General features: G+C 38.4%; 1 long non-coding RNA gene across 5 annotated transcripts in view; it reads right to left on the bottom strand.

The window, feature by feature from the left end:
• The window catches only part of LOC131907239 (uncharacterized), a 135,729-nt gene that overhangs the window by 91,645 nt on the left and 23,057 nt on the right, over positions 1–21,027 (bottom strand). For 3 of the 5 annotated variants that reach the window (XR_009378335.1, XR_009378339.1, XR_009378338.1), the window contains one exon: positions 9,925–10,121. The exons of the other annotated variants lie outside the window; for them this stretch is intronic. This is a non-coding gene — a long non-coding RNA (uncharacterized LOC131907239). The remainder of the gene's footprint in view (positions 1–9,924; positions 10,122–21,027) is intronic. 5 annotated transcript variants of the gene reach the window in all.

Here is a 21,027-nt window from a genome sequence, read left to right as displayed (position 1 = left end):
ATGGTAGGTACTTATTAAATATTTGATAAATGCATAAATATATGAATTATTTCTTTAAAGGCCTGTGGGCTTCTGAAATAGTCATAGACATTTTAATAAGACTGGCAATCATCAAAGGATGGGGTTTCTGCAGTGCTTTGCAATTGTGGTCATTAGTCACTGCACACTTGTAAGACATTGTAAAAGAATCCTTTATGCTGACCCAGCCCTTTATAACATACAAGTCCATTCCATAATGTCAGTCTTTTAATAAACTATGATCATCCACTGGAAATGCTCTTCCAGTCATACCAGAGAAAACATTAATAGGCTTCATTTATGAATACCTACTAGATGCCAATTACTGTAGCTGTGCTCTGTATGGATAATCACACTCAACCAACAGTGTTAGAAGCCTTGGGTGAACACATATTCTTACAAGCTAGGTGCTTGCTTAAGTCAGAAGTTATAATTATTCATGAATTTGAAGAAGAGACAGGCTCAGAAGATAATATGATACCCCAGGTTTTCAGAGAAAGGATTCTTAAGCCAAGATTTAGATGAAGTTCCTGGTTCCTAAATTTAAGTCCTACCTAAACAAGTATCTCATGGAGACTGGAGGAGGAGGAGAGCTTTGGTGTAGTAGTGGGTTTCTGCTCTCTTCTCCAGCTTGTGTCTGGAAGAGAGGTCCGTGATTATCAGTCTTCACTGTCAACCCGAGTAGGCATAGGGGAGGCACACCTCTGGCTGTGGGAGGGTATTTCCAGAAACTTTTAACTGAAGAGGGAAGACGTGCCCTGCATGTGGGTGGTACCATGCAAATTTCTGGGGTGCCAGACTGAATAAAAAGGAAAAAGTGAGCTGAGCACCAGCATTCATCGGTCTCTACATCATGGCTGAGGATATACGGTGCCTAGCCACCTCATACTCCTGTGGCCACGCATTCCCCACCGTCAGGGACTGTATCCCTCAAACTGTGAGCCAAAACAAACCCTTCCTTAAGATAGTTTTCTTAGGTATTTTGTCATGGCAATGAGAAAAGTAATGGACGCATTATTTATTTCTGCCTTTAGAAAGGAAATACACAGTCCACAGGATCCTCCACATTCCCATCTGTAGCTCTGCTTACACTATTCAGTGAACATTCAAACAACCTGCTGACGTCCATATAAGCAAGAACTGACAATTTTTATAAAGGGCAGTAAAACAATCCCCATTTACTGCAAAGCATTATCCCTACACTAGCTCATGTTAATATCCCAATTTTATGTGAGAAAAAAGAAACTTGTGGTACTTTATGAACCTTCCCAAGGGCAAAAATATTCCAGGTTGAATTTTGTGACATGGATTAAAATCTGGCACGCCAGTTGTGGAGCCCCAGAGAATGTATGCCAATGATGAAAGAACATAAACATGAAAATAAAATATTTCATGGGACAGGCTAGAAGATGGTATCCTATTGAAGAATGTGTCACAGAAATATCCAGATATCTAGCTTTTTATCCAATTTATACCAATTAACATATACTTGATTTCTGCTTTAATTGACTACAACTAGAAAGTGACAGGAATTGTCTTTCATAAACTGATTTATCACTGGGTAGCCCACAGCTTGAAAAAAATAGCTTTTCAATGGGAATTAACATTGTCTGGCTCCAGGCTAATATTTTCCCACTATCCTTTGCTAACCATGCTTCCACTGTGCTAATCTTCACTTGCATTATATTTGTTAATGTTAAATACTACATTTCTTTGATATAGCTATATTATCAGAGTAAAGAATAATAGCAAACACTAAGTCAAAATTATTACAATTTTGTCTTTTTAATTTTTAACAACTGAAAAAGCAAAGTATTAACCCATCTCCATATGACAGATAATGCTAACAGGAAACAGCTTTTGGGGGTCATATTCCAAAGCTGGTGGCAGATATAGAATTCTTGCTCAGGTTGGACTGTGACCAGGGCCTTCTTTTAACCCTGCCTTTTCCCTAAACATTCTCCAGAATGGCTCTGCAGGTTGGGAACAGAAACCTTGTCTCCCAAGGCAGTCATGGTATCATATGAGTTTTATAAGTGAGTGGTCTCCAATATGATTGCATGACTTCATATTCTGTTGATAGAACACCCTCCCTTGAAAGAGGCCTCAGGCACAGTATATGCAGGGACTTGGGAGCAAGGTAAGCCTAGGTTTTGTCTTTTTTAAGTTCTGTGTGACTTTGGCCAAGTTACACAATTCCTTTAAAACTCAAGGGCATGGCGATAAACAGCATCTACCCTGCAGGGGGTAGTGGAGTAAGGTTTGATTGAGATAAATTACAGGGAAGGAACACTTTCTACCAATCTTTAAGCAAATGTTCTCCAACCAAGAACAATCATGAATTATTGTGACTAATACATCATAAAGACTCTTCAGTGGTGCAGCTACTTTTTAAGTAAGAAAAGTGAAAATGCCAATGACAAAAATTGATTTCCTGTTATTCTAGGCCTAGCAGGATGTGATATGCCCATCACTTTGAATCACTGGGGAGAGATATGTGGGAAATTGGGAGCAGATGGGTGATACACATCAAGGTTCTTCTGACACCTAGTATATGCCTAGAACTAACTTGTAAATCTTATCAATTCTTGCTATAGACATTTGTCTTGATACACAGGTATTGTAACAATCTTTTTGAAGAACTCACTTTAGACAGGATTTTAATTCAAACATTCCATAGTGATTTTTGTTGTTGTTGTTGTTTTTGAGACAGGGTTTCTCTGTGTAGCTTTGGTGCCTGTCCTGGTTCTTGCTCTGTAGCCCAGGCAGGCCTCAAACTCACAGAGATCTGCCTGCCTCTGCCTCCCAGTGCTGGGATTAAAGGTGTGTGCCACTACTGCCTGGCTCCATAGTGATTTTTGAAATCCAAATATGAATGGCACTTATATGACTCTATCTGACAATCAGCTCTTGATCTCCAGTCTACCTTTCTGCCAGCAGTAATTTTTTTCTTTTTAATTTTACAATTTGATTTAATTTTATGTATCAGCCACGGATTCCCCTGTCCTCCCTCCTCCCGGCCCCCCATCCCTCCCTCTAGCCCACTCCCTATTCCCATCTCCTCCAGGGCAAGGACTCCCCTGGGGATTCAGCTCAGCCTGGTAGATTCAGTCCAGGCAGGTCCAGTCCCCTCCTCTCAGGCTGAGCAAAGTGTGTCTGCATAGGCCCCAGGTTCCAAACTACTGGCAATGGTCGAGAGAAAGCCCAAATTGACCTACTCTGGTGATAGGATGGTCAAACACCCTAACTGTCGTGCTAGAACTCTCATTCAATGACTGATGGAAGCGGATGCAGCGATCCATGGCCAAGTCCCAGGTGGAGCTCTGGGAGTCCAATTGGTGAGAGAGAGGAGGGATTATATGAACACGAGATACTGAGACCATGATTGGAAAAAGCACAGGGACAAATAGCCAAACTAGCGGAAACACATGAACTATGAACCAATAGCTGAGGAGCCCCCATGGAACTGGACCAGGCCCTCTGGATAAGTGAGACAGTCGATTAGCGTGGACTATTTAGGAGGCCCCCAGGCAGTGGGACGGGGACCTGTGCATGAGCTGGCTGTTTGGAACCTGCCAGCAGTGTTTGACACCACTATGATTCTTCCCTCTTTGAGTCATTATCTTCTTCTGGGTTTCCAGAAGAATCTGCTACTCCTCTTAAAGAATGGACCACAGTTATTCTAGGATGTCAGATGATCTGCATTTCATTTGTCAAAGCAAGTCATAAGACCATCTAAGATCCAAAGGAAGACAAATAGATTGCATGATGTGTATGAATAGGAAGTGGGGCTGTTGGCTGACATCTCTGAACACTGTATCACAGATGAAAAAGAAAAAAACAACCCCCAGTGGAGCTAAACAGCTGCGTGGAAACAGGTGGCAGAGATCCGCGTCTCATTTGAAAGAAGAATCAGTTAGCGCATATTTTGTATTCTACCGAAATCATCTTTTTTTTTTTTCTTAAACTATGACAGCTCTTTCTCCATCTTCTTCAGTTACAACAAAAATCTGGAGTTCTTAAAGTTCAAATACCATTTTTTTTATACTAGACAGGATCACCTATGACTACTGTTAACACAACTCAAAGAAAGAGTTCTTGTGTATTTGCTGATTTCTTGGGATTTCCTTTTGGTTTTAAGGTCACTTATTCCAACCCAAGACACCATGTTACGGTGCAAGGCAGGAATGTGAACATATGGTTGTGGTAGGGATAACTATTTCCCACAATCCCACTGTTTCTCATGATGTCACAGCTGTTATCTATCTCATTCATGTTTTAAGTCCATGACGCATGGATTTCCATTAAATAAAAATTGATACTTCAAAGTAAGCATATCTCCCATTTACTATGTTTTCAGGAAAAAAGAAACTATACTGTCTTTTAAATTAGTGAATTTACAGTGTTGGCTACATTTAAAAAAGAAAATCCATATATACATTAAAATTATTTTTACATAGGGTTGATTAGTAAATCATATTCATTGTTTAACACTGACATGAAAATCAACATTTAACAAATTATTTACTTAGGTATTTTGTGTGCAAATTAGTCTTTTTATAATTTCTAAAAGAAATAAAGATACTGTAATCTCAAAACATCGATGAAAATCTTTTAAAATATGAGTTGGAAAACTTTATATAAAGATCAGACAGGAAATACTTTAGGCTCTTGGGTCCTATGATCTATGTGAAAATTACTGGACTCCACCACCATAGTGTAAAATGTCATAGGTTATTCTCAAAACCAGTAGGCTGGTGTCCAAATAAAACTTAATTTACAAAGATAGTCAATGGGCCAGATACTGGTGCTGGTTTCTCTGTCTTTATTTAGAAAGATAAATATCAAGATGCCTAAGTCATGTATCTCTTCAGAGTTGGAGATTTCTACTCAAAAGGTTTGGACTCTCCACAACCCATACTTCCTCTTTGCCAAACAATGTATGAGAATATTTATCTTGACATTGTTGTGGTGTTGGTGGGGTTGAAATAACAAGCAATACCAAAATAAACTAACAAAACAGGACCAAATATACAAAATGTCATTAGGATTTCATTACAGAAACACAGTATATTTTTATACAATTCATTCCGTCCACATTTTTGAATAAGATTTTGAAGAGACCATTCAAGGCACTACTCCATTTTTATGACATTAAGTCATTTGAAAAGCAGATAGAAATGTTCAATGTTTCACCCATAGGGCTGTCATGATGGGACGTCAACTCACAGAGGCGGAATGCATGAAGAACACATCCATAGGAATCATCTACTTGACAACTTCATCCTAACACAGTTTTGATGCTATTTTGAAGTTCTCTCTGTGACCCGATTGTCACATTTTGCCCTTAGATACTCAGAATCTCTGAATTCAAACTCAACAGCATTTTTTCCCAAGTATGGTATCATCATAATAGCTGGAAATGAAAATGATTCCAAAAATAACTTCAAGCTAATTGTGCAGGTGAGAAAATACACCCACCCACACATCAACTAACTAGTGCCAAATTGCCTGAGTAAAAAAATAATCTGGAAAGAGAGCAACGAAGCTCTAAATGGAAAAGAAGAAGAAACACACCACAATGTATTTATAGGAATGTTTACTATTAACAGTCTCCTTTCAAATGCTCTGTAGGACAGAGGTGCTAACAAAAATTCAACAGAAAATTATTTTCTATAGTACATAGAGAACAAAGTCACTTGCATCCTCTCCCATCTAGCAGATTATTGCTTTCTTCCTCCATATATGGCATTTGGTGTTCATGACTCAACTTTGTCTTGTGTCACCTTCGACGTTGTGACAATATCTGCTTAAATCTTTTTTAAGAGTTGCAAAGTTATGCTTTTTAAAAAGAACTCTCTCAGTTGATCTCAGGAGACCAACTTCTGGCCAAGAGTCAGACAAACTCTCTCCTGTCTCCTCTCCTTGCCATGTCCCCTACTTGTTTCCAGAAAATCTATAATATGTAATGATTTAGAATTAATATCTCAATTCCCCAGATCTTTTAATGAATTCACTTACACTTGGGGATGTGTGCAAGGCATCTGTTCATGAATAGCGGAATGATGACCAAGTCCTGATGGGGAAGGCACGCTGCCATCTTTCTCTGAAATACATCCCAACTGAGAAATCAATTGCCTCATGCCTCGGTTTTCTTGTATGTCGTTTTTCCCCCATTAAATATAAAAGTTTTGTGGACAATTTCTTCTCAGTCACCTACCTTTATGCTGCTGTACCTGCTACCTGACAGAGGAAATGACCTGTCAAGTGAAACTTATCTGTGTGTCCCTTCATAATCTACACTTGAACTTTCTAGGAAAAATTAGCATTTGACTCGATAGTTAGCTACCACTGCTCCAAATTTCAGAAATCATCTTTTAATTTCATGGTGCATAAACAATACTTCCCAAGCTTCTATTTGCCAAAAACCATGAGATGAATCATGTTCTAACCCTGACAGTACTTCTAGTTAGAAGAGCTGGCAACATAGAGTTATATACAATCATTCATTCATTCATTCATTCATTCATTCATTTGTTCCTCACTTATGAAATAGTCTGTGTTAAACTTTAAATACATTTCATTTTGCCTGTTTAAAAATTAATAGATTCTTCACAAATATCAGATAGTTAAGAAAAAATACACTTTTTTTCTACAATTGTTCATATACATAGCCCACGGAGCAATAATTATCACTAGCTCAACTCTGCTTTTAAATTCAGAGAACTAGGCAGTATTGTTGACTTTGAGATGGACACCGGGTAGGGACACTGACATCCAGAGGGACTTCTGCCATTGTCTGGCTTGGGTTGAAATTGTTGACCCGATGGCAGAAGGCTGAGCACTCATTAGTGTTTTCCAGACTGTTCCATTCCCTCTTGCCAACAATTTTGTGCCATTCCACTCCCTACACAGAGGTGCAGTAAGCTAGTGTGACGGCCACTGAGTGTTCTGAACTTTGACTCATGACCTGAGCTGGGGGGTTGCCTTTTTGAAAGCTTTCCTCATTTGTCTTGGGTATTGACCTGCATTTTCTAATTTCAGGACAGAGGACATTATTGGAAAGAGAACACTAATATTCTTTATTAAGCAGTATTTGACAGTCACTCATGTTCATTTTTGTGACAACTAACCAGGACAAGTTGGTGAGGAAAGATTTACTTTAGCTCACCGTTTCAGAGAGTTCTTTGGCCATCATGGCAGGGCAGTATTAATGGCTGTGGAAACAGATAGCAGTAGTAGCTCAGGAAGCAGACAGAACCAGATCCTGGCTAGACAAACACTTCAAAGGTCCACACCTTCCTTTTCTTTTTTTTATTACGCAGCTAAGCTGAACTCCCAAACTTCTCAAAAACCATCACTATCTGGGAACAACTATTTAAAACCTAAGTTTGTGGGGGAACATTCAAGACACAAACCAAAAGAGCCACCTTCCATAGGGTTTTGTTGTTGTTGTTGTTGTTGTTGTTATTTTGCTTTTTAAATAGAACATGAACTCTACCATAATAACTCTACCATAAAGAGGATACATTTGTCACTCAAACTCACTTAAAAGCAGTAAGTTATAAGCAAGAGAAGTTATGAGAAGAAACAGGAGGTACATAGATACTGCCATCCATCAAGTAAGTAGGAAGAGATTTGTTGACATCTCTCAACAAATTTGTCATGCTAGTATCACAATTTTCACTATTGATAGACCACTCTTGCAGAACTTTAATTGAATTCATCATAGCTTGTCCTAGACTACATGCTAGAAGAGGTAAACTGTGAGTCTCCCTTCTTCACTCCAAGGTGCTTGGCAGAATAACACACACAACTTGGTATTTACATGAATGAATGAATGAATGAATGAATGAATGAATGAATGAATGGGATAAGTTCAATCTTTTAATAAGTTTAGACAGTTTGGCAGGCATCCCAGTAATCCACCCACAGCTGCAATAATGAAATTCTCATAGGTTAATGACTGTGTCCAGGTTAAGCTTCAGCATATCTCTAATGATAATGAGCAAGTATTAACATTGGTGACCACCTCTCTCATGGCAGGCCATAAGAGCTTTTCCTGTGTTAGTCCTCACAAGAAATTAACAATATGAATATTAGTACCATTATGGGAAGAAATTCAGTCCCAACGAGTGGCTTGTCCTAAGTGAACTTGACTGGAATCTGGATTCTCAAACTCCAGCACCCAGTTCTTTCTGTTCCACCTACCTTAGATAAGATTTATACTGCTATGACAAAACACCATGACCAAAAGCAACTCGGGGAGGAGAGACTTTTTTTTCACTTTAGATTTTATACATTCATCATCTAGAAAATCAGGGTAACAAATCAAGGCAGGAACTTGAAGGCAGGAGCCAATGCAGATGCCACGGAGGGGTGCTGCTTACTGGTTTGCTTCCTCATGGTGTGCTCAGCCTGCTTTCTTATAGAACCCAGGACTACCAGCCCAGGGATGGCACCACCCACAGTGGGATGAGACTTCTCCCTTCAATCACTAATGAGAAAATGCACCACAGACTTGTTCACAAGCCAAACAAGTGGGGAAGTTGACATAAAACTAGTCAATACACCACTTGGCAATTCAAGTGCACAGACATAACCTTTCCTAGAAGTGAATGCACTCCAGCTTGGAGATGTCTACTAATTTGGGTAAGCTCCTTCTCCTGATGCACAGACTGCATCTGCCCATACATTAACCACTAGCCACATGCAGCTGTTATAATAAATTGAAATTAAATAAAATTTAAGTTGTCACTTATGTTAACATCTCAGAAGTACTGAGTGAACTTATGTAGCTAGTGACCTTATGAGACAGAAAACACAAATACAGGACTTTGCCATCATTACAGAAAACGCCATTGGACAGCCTTTGCCAAGTACAAAACAATTTTCATTTTCGAGCACTTAGAAAATCTGCATTCTACCACCTTTACCTGGCATAATGGGGATAAACCATAACCGGCTTGCTCTTTTTGGGGGCAGGAAAGGCTTCTTATTGAACCTGTTGACTAAAATGTGCTCTGTTGTTTATCACTGCTGTTGGTCCCCAGCATCAAAGTTCTATGTGCCTGGAAATGGATTTTTAATAATTTGTGTCTTGAGCCCTTTCTTCTTACTGTTTACTTCCAAAGATGCAGTGTGAGTGTGAGGATTGGTTTTATGTACAGAGGGAAACAAAATTCTCCCATCACCTCAAAGATCAAAACCAAAACACCTTGGCTAAAGGTCTGGCCTCGAGTCATCAGACTAACCCACACAACCTCTTGGATTCCAGTGTGATGCACATGGGGGGTTCTGCGTTGTAATACATATACAGGATTGTAATCAGGCTTTGATGCTGTCCTATTATTGTGTTTTCTTTTTCTTTCTTTCTTTCTTTTTTTAACTGAAGATTTTAAAAGGTGCATTGGCTAGATCATTTCCATTTCCCATTAAGAAACAGAAATTCCAACGTGTTTTATTAAAAATTTTCATCATGCATATTATACTCCAATTTCAATTTTTTCACTGAAAAGGATTGATTAAATCAGCAGGTAGCAACTGAATCGTGTTTAAGACTCAGTGTGACTGGAGTAGATTATTTTTTCTAATTTTTAAAAAAATATCTCAAGAAAGGCTGGCAGCTACTGTATTTAGTAGTACTCAAAAATGACACTGTAACCAATGGTTTTGTTGGTCATTTCACTCCCACTAAGGACATGTAGAATAAAAAAAAAATTTCAAATAATTTTTGCTTAATAAAAATTAACAGTTAGCATTGTTGTAAGAGAAACAAATTGTCAGGGGCGATGATCCTGAGTGTGAGGCTTACCTGGCTGCTATACTGTTGGGCACAGTTTATAGGCTCGATGTAACTTGCAGCAAAGTTAAAATAATAGCTCTTTAGTAGTAATAATGCCTTACCTATCTGGAGTGCTTTTCAGCTGCTGTTAGCCTCAGGCGTTTTACATACTATATATAGATGCTGTTTCAACTTCCCCTGAATCCCAGCTAGTGTTGGGGTGGAACCAATCTCCTCTCTCGGCCAGCAACATTACACAACAGTTTTTGGGAGGGAAAATGAAGAATAATTTTTCCTGTTGAAACTCCAGGAGGAATTTCTGTGTGGGAAGAATGTAATTTCTAAGTTAGAATTGGCATTGACACCAGGACTTAACACCCCAAATCATACCGAATGTGGGTGTGGACACCTCAAAGAACATGAGGGGTCACAATCATGGTTTGAGTTCCAAAATGGTTAATTATAGCATTTATGAAAAATGAAAGCTATTTCCCAATATGACTTCTGGCTTTTACCTTTTCAGCTTAAGAGAATCGTATCCCCACCCATCCTTTTTTTTTTTTTCTCATTTTTAAGAAAACTATTTACAAAATATATACCTATACTCTTAACTACATAAATGGTCAGCAAATGGAAGGAATATGTACTCTGTTCTTCTAGGGATGGATGGGCTAAAATAAACACACACACACACTTTTATACAGAATTAATTATTCTTTAAAATTCATGATTTTTCAGAGAAATAGAAAAATGTGGAAAGTGTAAAGAAAATCTCACTAACAGTAGAGAGCTAGTGCTTGGAATCCCTCACTGCCACCTTCCTGGAGAAGGTATTCATAAGGAGAATTTACCCAGAAGGGCAGAACCATGGATAAAGAGGGAAGGGGTGGGGTCAAACCGGGAAAGGTTCAATAGAGCAATTGTTATTTGCTCAAAAGAACAAACAAACCAATAGGAAAAAAAAATCTTCCATCTTTCATACCAGAACAGAACTGGAAATGCCCGTAGAGGAAAAGGATCCAGCCTCTCTACATTATAGACCAATAGCTGGGAATATGTGTATTTGAATACCTATTAGGGGAAACTTAAAAACTGGTCCAACTACAAATTAGAGAGAAAAATGGAATAAAACTTAACAGTTATGAATCTCAGCATTTCAACCCACCTTTGACCTATGATGTAATCTTTATGACACAAACCGTCAACTCCTCAAGCATTCATTTTAAGTAAATTATTATGTAAGTATCAACTCACTTATATTACAGAACAGCCACCCCCTTGAAAAGACTCTAATAAAAATGCTTAAAGGCTCATCAAAGTAGAGCTATGAACCACTAAGGTTTTGCTGGCGCACTCTACCAGACTATTCCAGTGTTCTTTAATTTAGCAGTTTCTTATGTCAGTATATAATAATAGAAACTTCCTGTTGTTGATAGTCAGAAATATCTTAATATTGCAACATTCCTTGAGGCAAACATGCTACCAATTGAGAACACTCATGTAACCTAAGAGCGCTAATGGGGTCATCTTCTATGAGCTAGGAAAAGGATGTGTGTTTGGGTAAAATTATGAGCAGGCATCTCAACAACAAACAAACAAACAAACAAACAAAAATCCCTAAGATTAGGAGATAATGAATGAATGGTGTGTAGTGGTATATACCTCTAATGCCAGGATTCAGGAGGCTGAAGCAGAAGGATTTTAAAAACAGAGGGCCAACTGGGATTGGTGGCAGAGGTGGGGAGGGTGGGAGAGAGAGAGAGAGAGGCAGACAGAGATTGAGGAAATATTGATATGAAAGGAAAAAGGAAATATCCAAATTAAATGTTAAAATTTCTAATTTGCTGTTTCTTTTTTTTTTTTTTTTTTTTTTTTTTTTGGGTTTTTCGAGACAGGGTTTCTCTGTGTAGCTTTGCGCCTTTCCTGGGACTCACTTGGTAGCCCAGGCTGGCCTCGAACTCACAGAAATCCGCCTGCCTCTGCCTCCCGAGTGCTGGGATTAAAGGCGTGCGCCACCACCGCCCGGCTTGCTGTTTCTTTTTAGGGTTTCCAGGCACATATAAAATAAGAGTCAATAAACCCATGGATATCTACTGTTATCACCACAGATGACTTATTCATGCATAACTTTTAAAAGAAAATTCCTAAGAGTTGTGACATTTTTATCTATGAATATTCTCTATAACATTTTAAATAGAGGACACAATGAAGACTGATCCATTTAGAGAATTTTTGTTCTGAAGACTTTTTGGAATTTGCCTCACCTGTGGATATTGTTTGGACTTCTGTCACAGATATTGTCCTGTCTAGTATTACTTCCTCATCTTGCACTTGAGTGTGTCCATTCCAAGGACAATGCTTTCTGAGCATTTCCTCTTGCTGGATTCCATCTCAGAGCCTTTTCCCCAAAATGTCTTGTCAGACTCAGCAAATCGAAATACAGGCTGAGCCAGGAAGCTGGTTCTACAGGAAAAAACACTAACTGAGCAAATCCGATGAGTTGAGTTTGATTCCTGGGACCCATGTAAAAGGACGAATGTGGAGCCAAGCACCCATAATAACACAGCACTCCACCCCAAGACAGGAGGCAGAGACAGGGGAGCTGGCCAGAAGCTCACTGCTGACCACCCAGCTTGGAGCAAGTTGTGTAACAATACAAACAACAGGAGGGATCCATCTTCAACAGATCAGAAGGTGAAAATTGACTCCAAAAGGTTGTCGTCTAACTTCAAAGCATGTGTAGTGGCATGTATATGCCCACATGTATAGACAGTTGTGCATGTATGCATGCATCATCATCATCATTATCATCATAAATATAAGATGTCCAATTAAAGTTGGATTTCAGACAAAGAATGAAATTTTTCATGTACTTACTTCCCTTGCAATAGTTAGGGCATACATATCCTAAAAATACAGTATGTATTTAACAAAAATATCCTGCATATCATTTTGCATTTGCATATAGAATGAGCCATCACTTCAGACTGGTTACACATCTAAATATTCGAGCAATCCTGGATCAGTAATTGTAGTGGGTAGCTGTTCCAGCTTTGTCCTGGAAGTACTATCCCCACTGAGGCTTCTGGTAACTGTCACACCTACAAGGCGGAGCTGAGACAGGAGCACTTAAGACCTAAGATCCGGAAGTGCAGGCTCTCTTGGTTCCTGGATCCTGGATGCTGGAGGTAGACTGAGCTCTCCAGAGAACACCACTGGACTGTGCCACACCTTTCCCAGACCCTGTAACCTATCCCTTCACTTGTAAGTTACTCCACAAAATAAACCTCCCTTTTAACTATGTGGAGTTGCCTTAATATTTCAACCAATAAGTAATGTTAAAAAAAACACTGAATTTTTACTGAACACAAGCAGACTATTATTACTTGTTATTAGGCTTTGAACAGTACAGTATAAGAACTATTCCCACAGTATTTAGATCTTTCCAGGTAAAAGTAAACTAGCTATGATTTAAAGCATATGGGAGAATGGACCTGGGTTCTCTGTAAATGCAACATCACTTTAAATAAGGGACTTTAAGTATTTGTACATTTTGGCACCAACAAGGAACCTGAAACCAATCTTCTGGGGATAACAAGATAAAGCCAATAGATTTTGTCAATTTCCTTTCGCTTCTCATGGAAAGAATCTACTACTATGTATTAATTATTTCTAAATTTTGCCCAAAATGTTAATGTCACGAAGAAAATCTTACATCTATTTCATGTCATGTTTGTGTTGATGTACTTCAAGGCAGAGTCTTTGAAATGGGATTTCTAAGTGAAAATTATAAATGTACGTGTTTCTGTTCAATACAATGTGTTGAGTTGTAGTGCTTGTCTGTCTCTCAATGACGTCATTCATTAGTCTTATTATACATTGCTTTGCTTTGTTTCCAATGCATTGCATATTTCAAGTTATAGCTGCTTTTTGTTTACACTATGTTTTGAATCTAAAAAATGAGAAACTCTTCACAAAACCGACAAAATGGCACAATCAAAGAAAGTATAAGTTGTTGTGGGACTAGAGACGGGAACATATAAGAAGTATTATTATTTCAAAGCAGAAACAGTGCAGCAGACACAATAGCCAAAAAGCATTTGTCAGCAGATACCAGGAATTTTCAAAACATGTGTTTGTTCACTTTCTGCTTGTACATATGCTTTTAAGAGAAAATAATCTGAGATGTGGATGATTTACACACAATATATACATGGTCCAAATTTTCAACACCCAAGTAAAATTTTCTGGGTTCATAACAATAAATGTACATTTTTATCATTTAAATTCGGCTCCCTATCAGAATAGTAACCATCTCCAAAAAAATTATGTAAAGTTTTAGCACTCAATTCATGTTTTTAAATGTACTCTGAACCCTATATTACTTCTGTGTATATATCACATGCAAAAATTATAATAGAATGAAATTTGATATTCTACCTTTTGCAAAGCAATGTTGTTCTGTAGTACAATTAAAATCTATCTTGCAGGGAAATCTGTTCCAACACAGGATGTTTTAAGGATAAATGAAACAATGGGAGGTTCTAGGGGAGTTCTATGTAACATTCCATACTGCAGGAAGTCATTAGCTTCAGAAAGTAAACAATGCAATTGCTGCTACAGGAAGACCCTGAAACCGACCAGATTCACTATACCCCTCCCTCCCAAAACTAAACAGTGAAGATTGTCTACAGAAAAACTCCCAAACTAAGCTGCCTGGAAGAATGGAGAGCAGCCAGGCTGTCTATAATAAGAGGCTCAAACTAACTGAACTATCTGAAAGGACACTCTCCAACCAGTTAAGTGGCCTGTAGGCTGTGCACTACATGCCGGATTTCCAGCTTTCATGATTTGTCACCCATGATGGGATGGGCTTTGGTGATGTAGCTGTCCCCTTTAATTTCTACAAGTGGTTCCTCACCCACATTTCTATAAGTAACCCCAATAAAACTCATTGGGTCATCAAGTTGGACTTTGATGTTATCTGTACTTCTGTCTGTCATTGGTTGGAATTTTGGGGTGAGTGAATATTTGTTCATGTCTTCCCAAAAGTAGTAGCACACAAGACTATACCAACAATGTGTTTCCACTTCGTAACTGGCATGATGTTTGTTATCTTAGGCTCATCCTCCTCTCACAAGCATCTTTTCATACAGTTTTTAATTCTTCCGCACCAGCTGCCACAGGTAAATCAGTTCTCTGTAAACTCACAAACAGGAGACATCTCTGCTATAGTACGTTTTTATGTAAGACCAATCATTTTGCAGGCATTTCTCTACAGCTGATTTTCTCATTCTCCATCATATGCACATTGATGGGGTCATCTGATCCACTCTACTTTCTTCTTCTTAATTAGATGGATCCACTCTACTTTCTTCTTCTTAATTAGATGCACGTTTCCAAATACACCACATTTATGCAGCTCTTTTCTTATTTTCTAACATCCATGGGAACGACAGTTATTCCTTTGCCACTCTGTAAGGAGATAAACATCCTGGCACATGCCACCACACACTGGATATTTTATTTTAAAGGGAAAGGAGTCCAGAAGTAGAACTAAAGTTAAAGACAATATGTGCATAATTCCAAATATCAATTCTTTTCAAATTTCCTTTTTAATGTCTAGAGCCATGAACACTCCCAGCAGAAATGGATGAGAGTGTCTTCCTTCAAGCAGTCAATACTTTGGCCAGTGTTTGTCTGCCAGGCAAACTGGGTGAAGGAATGTCTGTCTATGAAGCTGACTGTAGATGGCCTCTGGAGTTTCCTTCTCTCTCACATCGTCTGAATATTTTTCTATTAGGTCATCTTTTATTCATCTAATTATAGGGATTTTATAATACCGTGGTTAGTGTTTTTTTCTATTAGAATAGTCACTTTTTGCTCATTAAATTATAGGAATTTTATATTACTATGGCCAAGACTCACTTTCTGTCACTTTGTTCAACTTTTCATTCATCTTGGTAAGGTTTACTACTCAAAACCTTTTTAATTTGATTCTTTTACATTTTAAGTTATGTGCGCATATGCATACATCCAGGTGTGTCCACATGTGAATGCAGGTGCCAGCAGAATCCAGTAGAGGGTATTGGTGGAGTTACAGATGGTTGTGAACTCTCCAGTATTGGTGTTGAGAACCAAATGTGAGTCCTCTGTGTGCTCTTAACTGCTGAGCCACCTCTCTATCCCCTATAGAAACCTCATTCATATTTAAGATACTGCTTTGTGTTGTAGCTCTGAGTTTATGTCAAGTTGTTCTTCTTCACGTGGAAGTCATACTCTCCCTGCTAGTTGACATGACATGTGCTACTCTTCTAACGTTGGGGAAACTGGAGCAAGAGGATGTGAGTTCAAGGCCAACCTAGGCCATCTAGTTAAACCTTGTGTCAAAACCACAAGCAAACAGAGCCAATATTCTAAATTTCCTTCTGTATTTCAGGTTATTAAAATAATATTTTATCTATGTAGAACTTTTTCTCTTCACTACATGAAGTGGGAGGTCTAAGACTGCTATTTCTTTTGATGAATGCCCAGTTGTGAAGACATTTTTTTTCCTTTCTGGTATAATTTTTAGATATTTTGCATCTAATGGAAATGAAGAGTACTTTACTTTTTCCTTTCTCTACATGAAAATTCTCGAAAGAATTTCTGCATTCCTAATTGACGTTTTATTTAATTCAGATATCAAATTTGAGGTGACTTATTTATATGATGTATTTTGCTGTCTAAGCATGGAATGCCTTTGCTGCCTTATGGTCGAGTTTTATATACTTCAACAAGATTCAATAAAATATTATGCAATTATTAGAATGATATTTGCAAAGATTTGGAATGACATTGAAAAAAATTAAAACCCTAAAAGCAAAGAACTGAACGTGCATGGACAGCAGGATGCCAATTAAATTTCAGTGCGCAGACAAAGATTGACAGGAAATAGTCTAAAACATTAACCATGTGTCATGTTTGCGAAGAGAGTTTGTGAACAATCTTTATGTCCATCTTAAGAGTCTGTCATTTTCAAAATTTTTAAGGTGGGCTACACACAAAGTTCAGCTCCACGTGGAGAAAGTGTATATAAACTCTTCTGTTTCACCTCCCCAAAAGGAATAGTAAAGTAGAAGTCCTAGAATCAATAGTGAAATATAAGTGGCACCTATTGCTGTGTGCCAGAGTCCTATTTTGTCACAGAGGGACCTATAAAAAAACTCCTATGACAAGGTGTCTGATGGCTCCAGTCAAATTACATAGCTCTCTTATATATGTAGAATGAGTCTGTTCTTGTAAAGGCAGCTTTCTAAAATAAGCATGCTAGTTCAGTCTTCCACCACAAGCATTACGCTGGGGTTCATGGGAAGTAATGGCAATTAGTATGTGGGGCACTTATGATTTCATTTCACATATAATAAATACTTCATGTGGAGACTTTGGAAGTGTTTTACCTGAAATCGTCAACTAGTCAAGAGTGAGCAGGAGACAATGCATGTTTAACGCAAAGAAACTCTCTGAGAATTCTCTAGAAAAGTATTTTGATGAAGCCCAAATTGTCAATTGAAAATTGTTACCCCTGTTTAACTCTAGCAACGTGTGCTTTGTTGGCTCATCTTCCCATATGTCTTCCTTTGATTCTTTTGAAGTATGAAGATGAAAGATTGAAACATTAGGTACTCAATAAGTGTAGGTTAAAACTTGGCACTCTAAAAATGTCTTCCTCAGTCAGCACTTTTTTTCCACCTTCTTATTCTGGAAATCTTATGACAACAAGGTGACAGAGTGTTTTTCACATGTCTGTAAACTCGGTTTCAAATGAAGCTAAGATGGAGATAAAACCCAGAGGTTCATATCTGAGCTGCCCCAGACAGTTTATAATGGGAAGAAATGAAGAGAATTAAATCATGAGATTGCTACGTGCCCAGGAGTCAGATATGTCAGGCAGAGTCCATACTTCCTGAAGATGAGAGGCTCGTTCTGTGGTGAGAAAATTATACCCTCTGCTAAGAATGAGACGACAGAAGAGGAGGCAGACGGAGCTGGCAGTGGGAACCCTCTTGAGCCTGGAGCATTTTAAAAGGAGCCAATGGCCTGGGTCTGTTCAGATAACCACAGCACTGTGCTGTCTCCAGTCTTACAGACACAGTCCCTTTGTCCCTGTGCAGATTGAGAGGACAGTGCCTCCATGCTGGCAATGTAGGACTTCTGCAGCTTGTCCCACAGCACAACTGCCTTGTTCCATGTCAAGTGATGCAAAAGAGTCCAGGGCAGAGCTGACACAAGGACATGACATGAAAACTTGTGGCAAGGACAGAACTGATTAATGAATACAGATCATCATCATAAGGTGTTGTGAAGCGGAGAGTCAACAACCAAAATGGCCACTGCATCTTATAAAAGAAAGGTAATGCAACTGTTTTAGGCAGACCATAAAGGAAGTGGGAAAGTCTTACACAGAGGCAAGAGCATCATAAAACCAAAAGAGGTAAAATATATAGTGAATGGACAAAAAAAAAAAAAGGTGGGGGGGGCTGCCCCTTCTGACAAGATGGTACATATATGTTTACACTCTTCTCCTCAAACTGGATCCTAACACATTTTATGTGCCAATAGACAAAAAAAGAAGGTGGGAGGACCCAAAGAATAAGACACTGTTGAACTCCTTGGGTTTTCCTGCTCACCTCATGTGAATCAGGCAAAATACTGGAGAAGGCAAAAACTTGGAAATACTGAAGAATAGAGGTAAATGAGCCCCACAAAGCCCATGTTCCACAGCCAGAGGACACACGAGATGGAAATTTTATCATGACAGAATCATTTAGACAGTAAATTAAATGGTGCATGTGAGTGCTTTCACTCTCTTCCGCCCCCCCCTCCCGCACAAAACAAAACTACAAGCTATGGTCCTAATCCAAGCCATGAAAGCAAAGAGAAAGTGAGAATTCTAGACTTCTACCCTCCCTGAGTCAGAACAAGAAACAACAGTATAGCTGCTGGGATATTGTCCAGGAAAGAAGTCAGGGTTTTCATCTCTGCTGGGTAACAGCAAGGTGTCTTGCTATCCTGTGGGGTCAGTAGAGGCCATGGCTACAGCAGTAACAAGACCTGCTTCATCTAGAGGAGCATCAGTAGATAGAAATCTAGTAGGGAGTTGAGAACCTTACTTTTACCTAGAGGCAAGAATCTCCCCCAGCCTTGAATGTCACTCAACGGTGCAGGGAATGCCTTGTACTTCTACCCTCTCATGGTAGCGATAAGGAGTTCATTCCTCTGCCAGCTGCTGGGCTGGCACCAGCAGGATAGAAGATCTATGAGCTTATAACATTCTGAATATATGTTTCAATAAAATACCATTTACACCAAGGAAAAGAGAACTCCCGTCTTTACTCAAGGGACTATCAATAGATACAAGAAATGAGACAGCCAGAATCTGAAGAGATTTTTTTAAAGATGCCTTCATACAATTACTTTAGCAAACAATTATGTGTGCAACTACAGCATTTAAAAAAAATAAAAAGGCCTTATCAGAGTAATAGGCTAAGAAAAACCAAATGGAAGAATTTGAGCTGAAAAGTACAATAACTGAAGTGGAAACCTCACGCAAAGCTCCAGGACAGAAAGGAGAGGGTTGGAGAAAGTTAAAGAACTTGATAAGAGGTGAAGAGAACCTGACCAATAGGAAAACAGAGTGAAATAAGGGAGTCAGAGTGTCAAGAACATGGTGCACCACAATAAAATTTCTCAAATGTATGGCATCAGAATCCTAAAAAGAGCAAAGAAAATGAGGCTGAAAAGATCCAAAGAAATAACAGTTCATCCACCCGATTCAGCAGAAAATACCAACACACAGATTACAGATCCTAGAAGCATAAAAGTGTTTCAAAAGAGAAACCCAAAGAAATACACTCATACATATACACACAGAGAGAGATACATACACAATTACATATACACCAACACAATATGCATATAAATGCACAGACTCACACATAGACATACATATATAAACATATACGTGTATATTCACACACACACACACATATATATATATGTATATACAGACACATCCATGTACATACATATATATACATACACACACATTACGTGCACATACATAAATGGCAGAGTCAACTTCTCAGAAATTAAGGACAAAGAAAAGCTTGAAAACAGCACAAAGAAAACATCTTACCCGTAAGAGAAAAATAATTCGAACAACAGAAAGTTTAACCCCAGCACTATTGAAAGACAGCACATACAAGGCAATGATTTTAAAAGTTGAAAGAACCATTGAATTCCATATTCAACGGAGATTTATGCTAGAAATGATTATGACACTAAGACATTCACAGATGAAGGAAAACAAAACCCAGGTTTCACCAGGAGACCTGCTATAAAACGGTTGAGTGAGGGAAGGCTTTTGAATAGAGAACAAATTCGAACAGAGAACAAATTAGAGAAAGGATCTTGGGTTATGAGGAATGAAGGAAGAATAACAGAATAAATAAGTTATGACAAGGCATGTTCCCCACAACAGTTTCAGAATTATGTTTGTCAGCTGAAAAACATACAGCAGTGCTTTATATGGTTCTAAGTATAGGGAAAGAAGCACTAAGAAAAAGTTATTGCTCTTGCAGAGGACCCAAGTTTCAAGCACCAATATCAGACAGCTCACAGTTACCTGTGTCTCCAGCTGGAGGGGATCTGGTGTCTCCACCATCTGTAGGAACCTGCATATGCACACTTCAGTTATTGTACTTTTCAGCTCAAATTCTTCCATTTGGTTTTTCTTAGCCTATTACTCTGATAAGGCCTTTTTATTTTTTTAAAATGCTGTAGTTGCACACATAATTGTTTGCTAAAGTAATTATATGAAGGCATCTTTAAAAAAATCTCTTCAGATTCTGGCTGTCTCATTTCTTGTATCTATTGATAGTCCCAAGCCTGGCTAGAAGCAGGCTTGAAAGAGAAGGCTTCTGTACTTCAAGAGGAAAAGAACAACAGCCATAGTTTGTTAATGTCATGTACATAAAACATAACTAGAGTGACTTCCAAAATATTCAAAAACAGATCTATTAACATACACAAAGTTAACTTTGTCAAAACTATTATCATTATTATTTGGTTTTGTTTTATCAATGACCCTCTAAGAGGGATATGAAAGAAAAGCTACAGGATGAGTGAATAGTTGCAAAACACATATCCAACAATGAACAATCAAAACTCACTATTAGAAAATA

This window comes from Peromyscus eremicus, chromosome 3 (assembly GCF_949786415.1).
Source record: "Peromyscus eremicus chromosome 3, PerEre_H2_v1, whole genome shotgun sequence".
In the NCBI taxonomy this organism is placed as follows: domain Eukaryota; kingdom Metazoa; phylum Chordata; class Mammalia; order Rodentia; family Cricetidae; genus Peromyscus; species Peromyscus eremicus.
Note: the sequence above shows the minus strand (reverse complement) of the source record. Positions and strands in the feature narration are given on the sequence as shown.